This window comes from Penaeus monodon, chromosome 6 (genome assembly GCF_015228065.2).
Source record: "Penaeus monodon isolate SGIC_2016 chromosome 6, NSTDA_Pmon_1, whole genome shotgun sequence".
NCBI lineage: Eukaryota > Metazoa > Arthropoda > Malacostraca > Decapoda > Penaeidae > Penaeus > Penaeus monodon.
The window spans coordinates 27782963-27795561 of NC_051391.1; the positions used below are offsets into that span (position 1 = coordinate 27782963).

Consider the following 12599-nt stretch of genomic DNA (forward strand, 5'->3'; position numbering starts at 1 on the left):
GAACTTGCTCCTGCTTTTTCCTCCCTGAAATTCGGCTCCTAAATGGATGAATATTGCGGTGCAGCAGCAACATCATCAGTGTTGCTGTGAGGCAAAAACACAGAGGGAGTAGGGAAATGACACTGCCGTCTGCATAGAGCATGAAAAATACCGCTGCCCCGCTATTTACTGCATAATGCAAAAAATGTCTACTGCATGCCACCCTCGGAGACAAACCCCTCACAGCCATGAGTTCTGAATTGTTGTGTTCTTCTTAAGTAGCGCAAAGTGGGTTCATGAAAAGGGGGCACGTCAGGCACTTGCCCGTCTAGGGAACAATAGAGTGGTAGGAAAGGTTGGCTTGGTTTTGGGTCTGCATGACACCACTGCTTTGGGACTTCGTGTCTGGAGGGTGCTTGCTCTCTAACCAAATGCCAGCTTCATTTGATTAGCCAACATAATCTGCACATTCAGAATAGTTAAACCAATAGCAAAATTTTTGTGTTATTTCTGTGCAACTGTTAACTTTGGATGAAATAGCCTTGTCCACTGTTTGTTTAAGCTAGCTGATGCTGGGGATTTGGGCAAAGAAATACATGCCAGGTCCACTTTCATTCGGTAACTTCATTTAAAACAGATGACTGCCATAAGCACACAGTTACCAAGGAAACCTGTGACTGCCATACTGTGGATCTAGCTGCTAGGCCTGTTCCTTGATTTTTGGAAAGATTTTTGTTTTTATTTTTTTTTTTACTGCTAGTTAGTAATTGATAAAACATTATCAATATTCCCGTTGCCAGTAAGGTTTATTTTTTATGTATCTCACAGCCATCCACCTGGAATTAGTTTATTTGTTTTCTGATTATTCACATCATTATTTATTATTAGATGTAAATCTGTGTTGTTTTTTTGATCGCAAATGACTGGTTCTAGGAATAGTCAAACTATTGGTGAATTACGAGGACCACACCTTTCTGCTACGAGGTCCATACAAGTGGTGGTTTGGATTTCCTTTTTTTCAACATAGTTGGACAAGATTTACCATTTGTAACCCCCAATTTTGGTTCCCTCAGATAGTTACATACCAAATAAAGTTTGTAAAATGAAGACTCTAGTATATAGAAATAATGTTACTATAAAGCTGTTTGCATTTTTGGAATCATAAAAGGCCTCATTTTCCTGCTGTCCCTGACAAGTTGTCCTTGGTTGAGCGAGACAAGGAGTTCTGAATGCAGCATTACTTGGCCAATAACTTCTTGGGCAACTCCTAGGCATCTACAAGCATTACTGTACTGAACCTAAATCCTTCATAGATATCGGTTTCTTCTCGCTGCCCCCCAACCTGACTTTTTCATATGACAGTGACATTGTCCTTGTAGTTTTCCTATTTTAAGTGCCGATTCATTATGTAAACTGCATACTTAACAGTATTACCTATGTGTTATAACAGCTTTTTTACTATCACCTTGTCTATCATATGGCTTCTGTTTAAAACTGAAACTGTGCCCTCAGGGAAAGAAAAAATAACTGTAATATATACATAATAGCATGAAAAAAGAGAAAAATTCAAGGAATGAGGATAGCAAGTGAGGTGAGGAAAACCTGTGCTTGAGGACCCACCTGTGTTTCAAGAGGAACAGAACAAAACCTACAGTGGACAGTCCCAGTTCCCCAGTACCGAATTGTTAAATGCATGTAGTTAAAGAGGGGGGTGGGGATCAGTATAAAAAATTGCTGTTGAATTTAGATAGTGCTTCATATGATGTTTTGTCATACAATGGGAAGGAAATGTTTTGGTAATTTTGCCATGGTTTTTACTACTTCTTATAGATGCTGTTACAAAATAACCGCATTAGCTAGGGTAAAAGTAGTGACTGGTAAAGGGTTTCATTAGGTTTGTTATGGTTGGTAATGGCAATCCTTCATGGTAATTTGTGTATTCATGATGGCATTCAGTCTTTTTCATTGTTAGCGTTTAGGGACTTCGATAGATCAGTCCCTGTTTGTAAACTTTAACCTCATTTCTTATGCCCTGTGTTTATAATTTATAGTAATTTTCAAACCAAGGGTCCTAAAGAGTTATCTGAAGAGACAGGCAAGTTTGTCTGTTACAAGCAATTTCAGTGCCAGGTAGTGACACTGTCAGCTTCCTGCTGGGCAGTGATTATAAAAACACTTTAAGGGAATTTAGTCTGCCGCCAGCAGACCTCATTAACTAGAAAGTGTGTGCATATTAGTTCATAGGTTTATTTATTTATTTTTTATTTTGTTATTCTCTAAGCCCTTTTTCAGAAGTAGCTAACCAGTATCAAAGTTATTGCTATCGTATGTAAGAAGTGAGAATTGTATAAAAATACATAAAATTGGTTTGCATTCTGGCTGTACATAATGATTATATTCATTGCATTGGGTGGATTGAATGATGATTTTATGTTCTTATCTGATTGAATGTTTTTGTAACAGCTGTAGAACCTAGTTGAAAGCTTATGTAGTTTATGCAACCAATGTGGTGATATATGGTATATACATAGATTTTAAACACTGTTTTGTGTAGTCATCTGCAATGCAGAGATGTCAAAGAGGCTCATAAACTACATAAAAGAGTATAATATTATACATATATATGATATATATATATAATTATATATAAATTAATAATATTATATACTATATATATATATATATATATATATATATATATATTGAACTTTCTTATAATGATAAAATTTATGCAATCAAAGATAAGTGATCTTAAGTTCACAATTTTTCCTTTTATTTATTACTTTTCCAATTAGGGATTTTCAACACCGTTCTGGTTTGTTATCTTAGTTTTGTGTGCATATACATATTGTTTTCTCAGTTTGTTAAGTGAAATGGAACAATTTGATTGTTTGAATAGATTTAACTTCGGGTGAATGTGATGATTCTTGAAACTATGACTGACTCTTTGTGCTTATTCCTCCTCTCCTTTTTTTTTTACCCTTCGCCATCCACTGAACAGCAAATAGAATAATTGATAGATAATAAAAAACAGTTGACTAATGAAACAAATGTGTTTTTTTTTGCACTTTTGTACAGAGTTGTACTAGGATAAGTAGGTGTCATGCAGGCAAATATTATAAAAAAAAAAATAGCCCTAAAGTAGTTTTATCCAAAATGTAATGTTTCACGACCATTTCTTATAGAATATGAAAAAATAGAATCCTAAGCATACAAAATTGCATACCTATAATCTGTTTTATCTAAAAGGCAATGTCATGTGTACAACTTGATGTTTGTTACTTGTGACTGGAAGGGTAGTTAGTACTTACTGAAATATACAATTGATTATGTTGTCTTCAGTGTTTGTATGTTATTATCAGGTAGTGATGATAGGGGTAAATTTTTTGTGGATACTGCAGATTAAAGTCATGTTTTTATGTTGGTGGTACAAAAATCTGTTATACACATTACTAATTTAGTAGAACTTTATTATTTGCTTCTTTTAAGTAACATTCTTTCTTGTCTGTTATAGCATTGTTAATTTTATTTTACGTTTCTGTTTCTTTAAATTAATTTAGTTTTCCTTTGCTACAGGCAAGTTTCCAGTCCGGTGGCACTGCTGGTTTTGTAACCAAGATACGAAAGTGAATTTAGGCATAGATGAAGGCTGGATGTGTCCCTTCATGTGAGCATACAATGGGTCACAGAGGTATGTATTATGGTGCTAGGTATCTCCTTGATAGGTTTGCTTTTGTAATTTTTTTTGAAGGTCTGTGCATCCAAAGGTGTTATCATGCCACTTACCCGTCGAGTGCTTTATTAAATGTTTTGTTGATTTAAACTCTTTCAATAACCTAAGCATTAGAAGTTCATGTTATGCACTCTGTCATGATTGTAGAGCATTAAAATGAACTATTGATACTTGTGTTAACAGATAAGTGTTAAGTAAACACATGTTTTCTGGCACTTAGCTTAAGATTACCTTTATATGCACCATATCCTCATTTACATACCTATAATGTAATGTACTTTACAGTATTTTTTAAACATACTATGTAACAAAATTTTTGCAACTATTACCAAAAGAGGAATTAATACCAATATCTCATTTACATGATAGAAGATTTCCTTGGAGGACAGATTTCACTAACATACATTGTATGGAATTATCAACAGAGGTTCTGGTAAAGCAATTGCACTATTCAGCAAGTTGTTCATTATATTTTTTAGGGTCTTTCAGTCCCTATTGCATAACCATGTAAACAAATCTCTGTTATACTAGAGGGGATTTTTAAATTATGGTTTGCAGCAGTGGCATATTATAAATTGTGTGGGGAGGTGGTAGAAAATGTGATAAAAAATATTTGTTTATTTATAACCATTAGGTGTTATGCATACATCCTTGTCTCACCATGATTTTGTTTAATGATTATGTTTCATATAGATGGCTCTACAAGCACTTAGTCATTTAAGGAGTCTTACAATCCTACCTTTCTCATCTGTTTTATGATTATAATTGTAAGTAAAGTAGTAACGCAATGATTTTTACTATTGCATGGCATTAGTGAATTGGGCTCTGGTAAAGTTTGAAACTTACGTAAACTATCATTGTTTAATAAACCTTAATCTTTTAAGGATGTGATTACACCCGAGACTTAAACCTTCTCAATACTGCAGTAGCCTCAACTCCCCAGTAGGTTGTCAGACAGCTAAGAAACTCAAACGCAGCAAGCTCTTGCATTTAGGTAATGGCTTTTGTCAAAACATGCAATCTCACCAAACGTTCAAAGTTCGAGCATTAGCAGACTACACACCAATTGATCCCGATAACTATGACCGGAAATAAGGATTATAGGTAAGAGAATCTTCTACTCCCAACAAGATATTTCATGTAATTTTTTATTTCTTAATATTTCTGTTGGATATCTCCTTATTTAGCTTCGTATTAAATCGAGATTATTTTATTCTTTATATGGTGCGTAAATTTTTGGATATTTCTTACATAAATGAAGGTAATACAATTCTGTTTTGTATTGACGAATATTTTTTGAAAAGTTGATTTTATAAGATCACTATGTCGTTTAATAGTACTTTGAATAGAAATACTCTAGATAATCAAAAGGATGATTGATTTCTGCAACATGATAGACTAATTGTATCTACTCCCCAGAAAAGAGATTGGAGAGAGTCCTATGCCTCTCTGCCGACAATGTGAAGCAACTTTGCACCAACTTTGGGAAAGCGGATTCATGGTTAAAGCCAAAGTTAATTTCCATGCGACTGATGTTTTTTTTTTTAGTTCTCAAAATAAAGCCCAGATATATGTCAGTACGTTTTGTAGAGACTTTACGTGTTGCTTTGACTCATTTGGAATTGTCGGTATTTCTTGCTTTTATCTGGAAGTAAAAACTTTGATTTTGTAGTATTTGTTCTTATAAAAGAAATTGTTCTAACTAATCTCAAAAAGAATTGTATTAAAATTTTCACTTTGCTTATTTTTGGTGTTAAAATTTTCTGCTGCTCTGGCAGAATGACCATCTGTTGTGTTTTCAATAATTAACTTGAATGTGAATTTGTTGGAAGAGTTGTATGATTTTGTAGATTTCTGAAATGTACCCTCTTCATCCACAGACTGTCAAGAACTCAGCAAATCGAATCCATCATACCACCCTTTTTTACCTTGATAGGTGGTATTATTTCTCTTGCTCTCTTTGGGAGAGGAGAGAGAGAGGGATGTAACCTTCATCACTTGCAACCAGACTCAGGTAAATAAAAGATTTGTGTCACTTGATTTGGGAATAGCCTGTAAGTGTACCTAAGCACTCTCTACAAGTCGTATCACCGTCATCTCTGTCTGACCACTGTCCTTAAAGGTCATATTCTGCTCAGGAAAAGAGTCCCTCTTGTGTAAGGAAAGATACAGTCTATGTAGATCTAGATAACCTTGTATTGATACTAGTTCAGGAGATCTAAATAAAACGGTTGTTGTTATTGAGGCCCGCAAAAGAAAAGAAAAAAAAAAGAACCCAATGTCCGTCTTTCAAACAATTTATTTGCTTTTAACTCGTCAAAGAGATAAAACACAAGAAGAAAGTCCAGACTTTCTAAAATACACTTATTGTTTTTTATCTTTCAGACTTATATTTTTAAGTCTTAAAAAATACTCTAGAACATTGAGATGCCAAAATAGAATTTAAACAAAGTGAATGAGTTGATATTAAATACTGGCACTAGAAGAAAGATGGATATGTCCATCATGAAATTTTGGCTAAAATGCTTGGGTGCATTAATGCCTTAGCCACCTAAGTTGTCTCAAGCCTCTTGGATGGGGATTGCTTGGTGAGCTTTTGGTGGGACTCTCGCATTATATCCACTGGAGAGCAAGTTTGAATGTACCATATCTTGACTAGAACTGAGCAATGACTCCAGGGAGGACACTCATTTCCATGCCAAGGATCCTACTCCTTGCTGCCAGTCTCTGGGCGAGAACATTTAACTCCTTTTTTTTTGCCGACTTGCTGGCTAGTATACATACATGCTGCAGCCTGGGACTAGTCTACCCCCACGCTGTGCATGTACGTATAATGCCATATGGCATGCCTAGGATACTATATTCTGCCGTGTGGCATGTCTGTACATGCCATGGTGGCCATGCCATGAGTTGTTTGTTGCAGTTACAGCAAATATATATATATATTTTTTGTCACTGTGGAAATGTGATTAAGTAGTTTTTTAACACTTGTTTCTCATTTTTCTATACTATGCATTTCACAAAGGCTATCTAGGGCTTCTGGGTTAGTGTCTAACAAAGCGTCTATTACGTCAGTAATCGGGCCGCGCCTCGTGAATATTCGATCCCGCGTGGCTGTGTGGAGAATTGTACGTAGTGTCGGATGAAGTGGGGGAGGTGAGTTGTACAAAATGTACAAAGGGTCAGGTCTGCAAGGGATCAGGGTAATGTGTTATGTATGTTTTGGTGGTATATTGTATATATATTATGTGTGTGTGTGTGTGGTGTTTTGTATATGTATATACATATACATATACATATACATATAACATATATACATATATACCATATATACCTATAACATATATACATATATCATATATATATTATATCTACTTATTATATTATGATACATATATTTATATATATATATATATATGATATATATTGTGTGTGTGTGTGTGTGTGTGTGTGTGTTTGTGTTTGCATGTACGTACGTGTATTTGTGAATATTGCTGGAGTGGGTGGAGGTTGAGAGTGTGACATGAATGTGCAAATGGTCAAGTCAAGCGAAAGATCAGGGAAAAGAATGAATGAACAAACAAAAAAAAAAAGTATTTATAAAAAACCAACATACAATTTATTTCTAAATGGAAGTGATAATATACACCTGTTGAAACTAAAAAGTTTATCTTAACAAATAACTTGGAAAAAAAAAGCAAAGAAAATACAACAAAACCTACGGTTTCAATTCCACGAATATCACACACTGCTTTTTTATTCAGACTATAGAGTGAATATACAAAAATGATCAACTATGGAGTCTATATAACGACCAAAATATCCTACAGTCTGAGTTTATCTGAAAATATGACAAATAGAGACCTTACAGAAAATATAATACTGCGATATAACATAGAGGGTCTTAATATTCACGAAGAAAAGGCAAGGGTGCGTGTATGGGCCATAGAGCGGTGGTGCATACTAGGGTGATGATATGAGCCCGACGGCAGGGGGGCCCAGGCCACTATGAATATCACCGTCGGCAAAGGGTTAATGTATGAAAATATTTAATAATACAAAAATCATACTGTTACTTATTATTATTGTCATACTCAGCACAGTTATAGAACTACGCTAGAGAGATGATGTAGAGTCTGTGCAAGAAAAACATCTGTTACTGAATTGATACTTGACACTTTTTTCATAGTGTTCCTGTGGAGCAGGCCTACAGCCATCACACCTGGGAGAATCAGCTTTTTCAAGTAAGCCTAATATTCAATTTTGGGCAGTGTATGGGCAGCAAGGCAACCTGGATGCAGTGGGTTGTTATCTGGATAATTAATTTTCTTTGTTTCCGGTCCTCAGATGCTAATAGCAAGTTTCATATGGTTGCTTGCTCTCTCCCTCTTCAAAGCACTTATTTCAAAAAAGGATTATAACCTCCTCAGGTAGGTCCTTAAGATTCAGCAATGTCAATTACATGTATTTATGAAACTTAAACAGGTTAGACATATATGACATGCTATGCCAGTATGGGTTACTTTATATTGTTTTTACACATGATATGGCTCACTTGCCACTAAGGCACCAATGCGGCAATTGTGAGGGCTTGCCATTCTCACCCATTTCCTTGATTTTCGAAAAAAAAATTTTTATCTTATATTGCTGTTACTAAGTCATTAACATTTAGTAATTATAATGTCCTTGATAACAATCACCATCAGATATTCTTATTAAAAAAATATTTTTCCCATAAATTCACCGAAAGAAGAAATGGGGTAAGGTCCCAGGGTCTACTAATTGACTCCTTTGTGGCTAAGCACTTGCAGAGCCATCTATGTGCAGACAACATTTCACAAAACAAAAAAAAAAAAAAAAAAAACACACGCAAGCACACCACACACAGACACAACACAAACCCACACACAAAAAAAAACACACACACACAGAAAAACACACCCCACATAGAACACACACAGACACATATGTAAACACTCACAGAAACACACACACATGCACGAACCACAACAGAAACAAACACACAGAAACAACCCACACAGAAACACAACTACACCATAAACAACACACAAACAGAAACACAAACACAACAAACACAAACACAGAAACACACACCATACACACAACCACAAATATAGCAATCAGAACACATTACACACAGAAAACACAAATAGCACACAAACATAAACACACAAACACACACACATACACATATACATAAAGAAACCCAAACATACCCACAAACTCCATACACACACACACCCATACACACACAAACCCATACACACACAAACCATACACACACAACCCATACACACACAAACCCATACACACACAACCCGTACACCACACACACACACACGCACACACACACACACACCACCACAAGGCCACACACACACAGCACACACACACACACACCACAACACACACACCACACCACACACACACACACACATACCACATACATACAGAACACAAACATACCACACAAAAACCCATCCACACACAAACCCATACACACACAAACCCATAACCAAACACATACACACCCCAACCCATACACACACCTACACACGATGCACATACACAGAAACACACATACACAGAAACACACATACAGAAACTCACGCACACACACAGAAACACACAGAAAAACACACAAAACCACACACACAAACACATACACACAAACACATACCACAAACACATACACACAAACAATACACACAACACCATACACACACACACAAACCACACACACAAACACACACACACACACAGACACACACACACATCACTACACCACACAACACACAGACACATCACCACACGCATACACCACCACAACACACACAGACACCACAGCACACACACACACAGACCACACACACACCACACACATGACACACACACAGTACACACACACAGACACACACACTACACACACAATACCACACACATACCACACATACACACACATTACACACAACAGCTACACACACAAACACACACACACACACACACACACACACACACCATTTTCCAGGTGACAAAGAGTTAATAAAAAATGTCTTTTGTGATGTAGTTAATATTGATATTGTTACTGTTATTGATGTTGTTTTTATTGTTGTTATTATTATTATTATTATTATTATTATTATTATTATTGACATTATAATTATTTTATGTTTAGAAATACTTTATAGTAATTTTTTTTTTTCTTTTATTACAAAACAAATATATAAAAGACAGTAAAGATCGAAGATGATAAGGAAGGGCTAGTATATATCGATTCCTTGTTTACCAAGTACTTTGTGGTGCCTATCTATGTGGGAAGCACAAATAAAAGAAAAATTACAGGAGACATGGCATGTACAATCTATCCTCATTGGCATTTGGATTGGTTTAAGTATGACCCAACATTAAACAACAGTAAATGATAATAAGAACAAACATAAACTTTATATAGTTTACGTGCAAGACCCCCCAACCCCCTTAAGAAAAATAAATTGGATTTTTCTGGTTTGTAATCAGGTTCCTGCCTCTCTGTGCGCTGTCATATTCCCCTGTGGACAACAGTTGTCTCACAGAAACAAACAATTCAACAAAGATGCAGAGCAAGCCCCCTCTCAATAAATGTGATTTGGTTCGTAGGATGTTGATTTTGGTTCTTATTTTGACTTGAATCTGCATCTTTTTTATTAATTTGCTTATTTGGTATGTAAAGTATGTATTCTCTACAAATGTTAAATGGTTTTTCACATTTTCTTTTTTACTTTTTCTTCTTTCTCTCTTCTTTACTTACCCCATGGAGTTTTTCTTTCCTCTTGCTTTCTTTATGACATGCATGTCTGTGCCAGCTACTTCAGTACCTTTTTTCTTTTTCTTTTTAAAAATTTTCTTTTTTAATAAATCTTTGCATATTTAACAGTTCTTTTTCCTTTGTCTGCCTTGTGGCATGACAACGCATTATTATTTTATGTTAAAAATAGGATAACTTGATGAATAGATAGCAGAATTTGCACACTACGTGACTCAAGCAACAATCCTATCATAATCTAATCTCTTTTTCTTCCCACCTTCTCTGCCTAAGGAGTATGATGAGCAACACAGCTAGTGCTTGTTTCGAGGACTCCCATTGCACTCTTAAATGCTAGTCTGACTGATGACCTCAACAACATAACTCCTCCCAGCACTTCGCGTCCAAATGATGTTACTTCTAACGCCCAGTTCCACAAATGAAACTTCCAGCCAAAAGAATCTGTTGATTTAGATTCAATGCAATGGGGGAGCCTCAAGATTAGTACCCCTGCAAAAATGATTGGCAGGATCCAGCCAACACTTCCTTTCTCACCAAAGCCTGTTTTCAGAAAGCCAGATACAATCCAAGACGTTATGATACCTACTGCAGCCAGCAAGCTCCTATATTCCTTCACGGCTTTCACAAAAATATCCACACAGTCTTCATGGGTTGCTGGGGGATACTGGGGTCACCCAGTCAGCCCACTCGTAATTTTTTTTTCCCCCCCCCCCATCAAAGCACCCATTTTAGGAATGATGCATCATGGACATACACATTTGTATCCATTGTCACGGTCCTCTAGTCAGAGTTCAGGTTTGTTGTCCACACAGCAGGCGGACTGCCATCTTTTAATTCTCGATGCCACTAGCCTACCTAATTCTCTTCATGGTTCATTGTGGGTGGAGATGCAGACCGTGTTTCAGTTTTGATCGGGCCTGCATATAAGCCATGGGGCTACCCAGGTATCTATGTATCGCATCATATACACATCACAATACAGCATTGCACGACAAAGAAGCCAGGGTAAAAGGTGATTGCCACAGTCTCTCTATAGTGTGCATCTGCTTTGTCCAGAGAGGTCTCATGGTAGAGGTCCTCCCTCACCCACTGCAGTAATAACTACCTATTTCGGATGCTCTTGGAAACTTATGAAATTCTAGTAATACTAGTTGCTACTAGAAAACAACAAAAAGTCCCGTAAGGCAGCAACAACTGTCATGGATGTAAATAGATAAATGGAAGGTCGGACAACAGCAACCGAATGCTTAATTATCTACCCTTGGATAGCATTTTTCCTTGGTATGAGTATAATCTGCCAATTGTTTTCCTTTGCATTCTCCTCTTTGGGCGAGCCGATGTACATTCTCTAATTAGTACATAGTGGTTAGTTTTATTATGAACATACAATTAATTACTGCCATAGCTATTGCTATTTAAATGCAATTTAATGCCTTTTAGATATAGGTACGTTTTGAAAGTTAATGATGTGCAAGTATTTCCATTGCTTTTTTTCTTGTTATGGAATAGACCACCAAAAACTCGGACTAGTACAAAAAGAAACTCAGGCTTTCAAGTGATTATTTGGTAAAAAGGGGGAAATCCATTTTAATTGTGTGCCATATACTCACCTTATGTTTCTGTACCATTTCCAATGCCTGTGCTCTACTTTTATAATGAATGAATAATTAAGAAGACTTTTGATGGTAGAGTCAGTTTAAAATTATATTACTGGGACAAAGATATGTAATGTTATAATATTCCTAAACATTGTTTTCACTGTAACCTTCTATTATGGCTGGTGTTACAAGTTAGTCTGCTTTTCATGTTTAGAAATTTTATTTTCAGAAATCATTTGGTCACCACAAAGTCATTAGAATTGTTTGTTGAATATTTAGCACTGAACTGTTTGATTTTTCATAAAATATGGTTTTGTGGATTGCTTTTTCACTGTTACCTGTACCCCGGTTTACTAGGGCTTGTATTGAATGTGATAGATAATGTCAAGTTCAACATGTTTATTTTAAGCTTATAACCTCTGCATATGATTTTTAAATGCTCATTGGAGACAGAGAAGCTCATTTG

At 35.9% G+C, this 12599-nt stretch overlaps 1 pseudogene; it reads left to right on the forward strand.

The window, feature by feature from the left end:
• The first annotated feature begins 898 nt into the window (after positions 1-898).
• LOC119573932 lies at positions 899-11898 on the forward strand (annotated as a pseudogene).
• Positions 11899-12599: the final 701 nt, after the last annotated feature.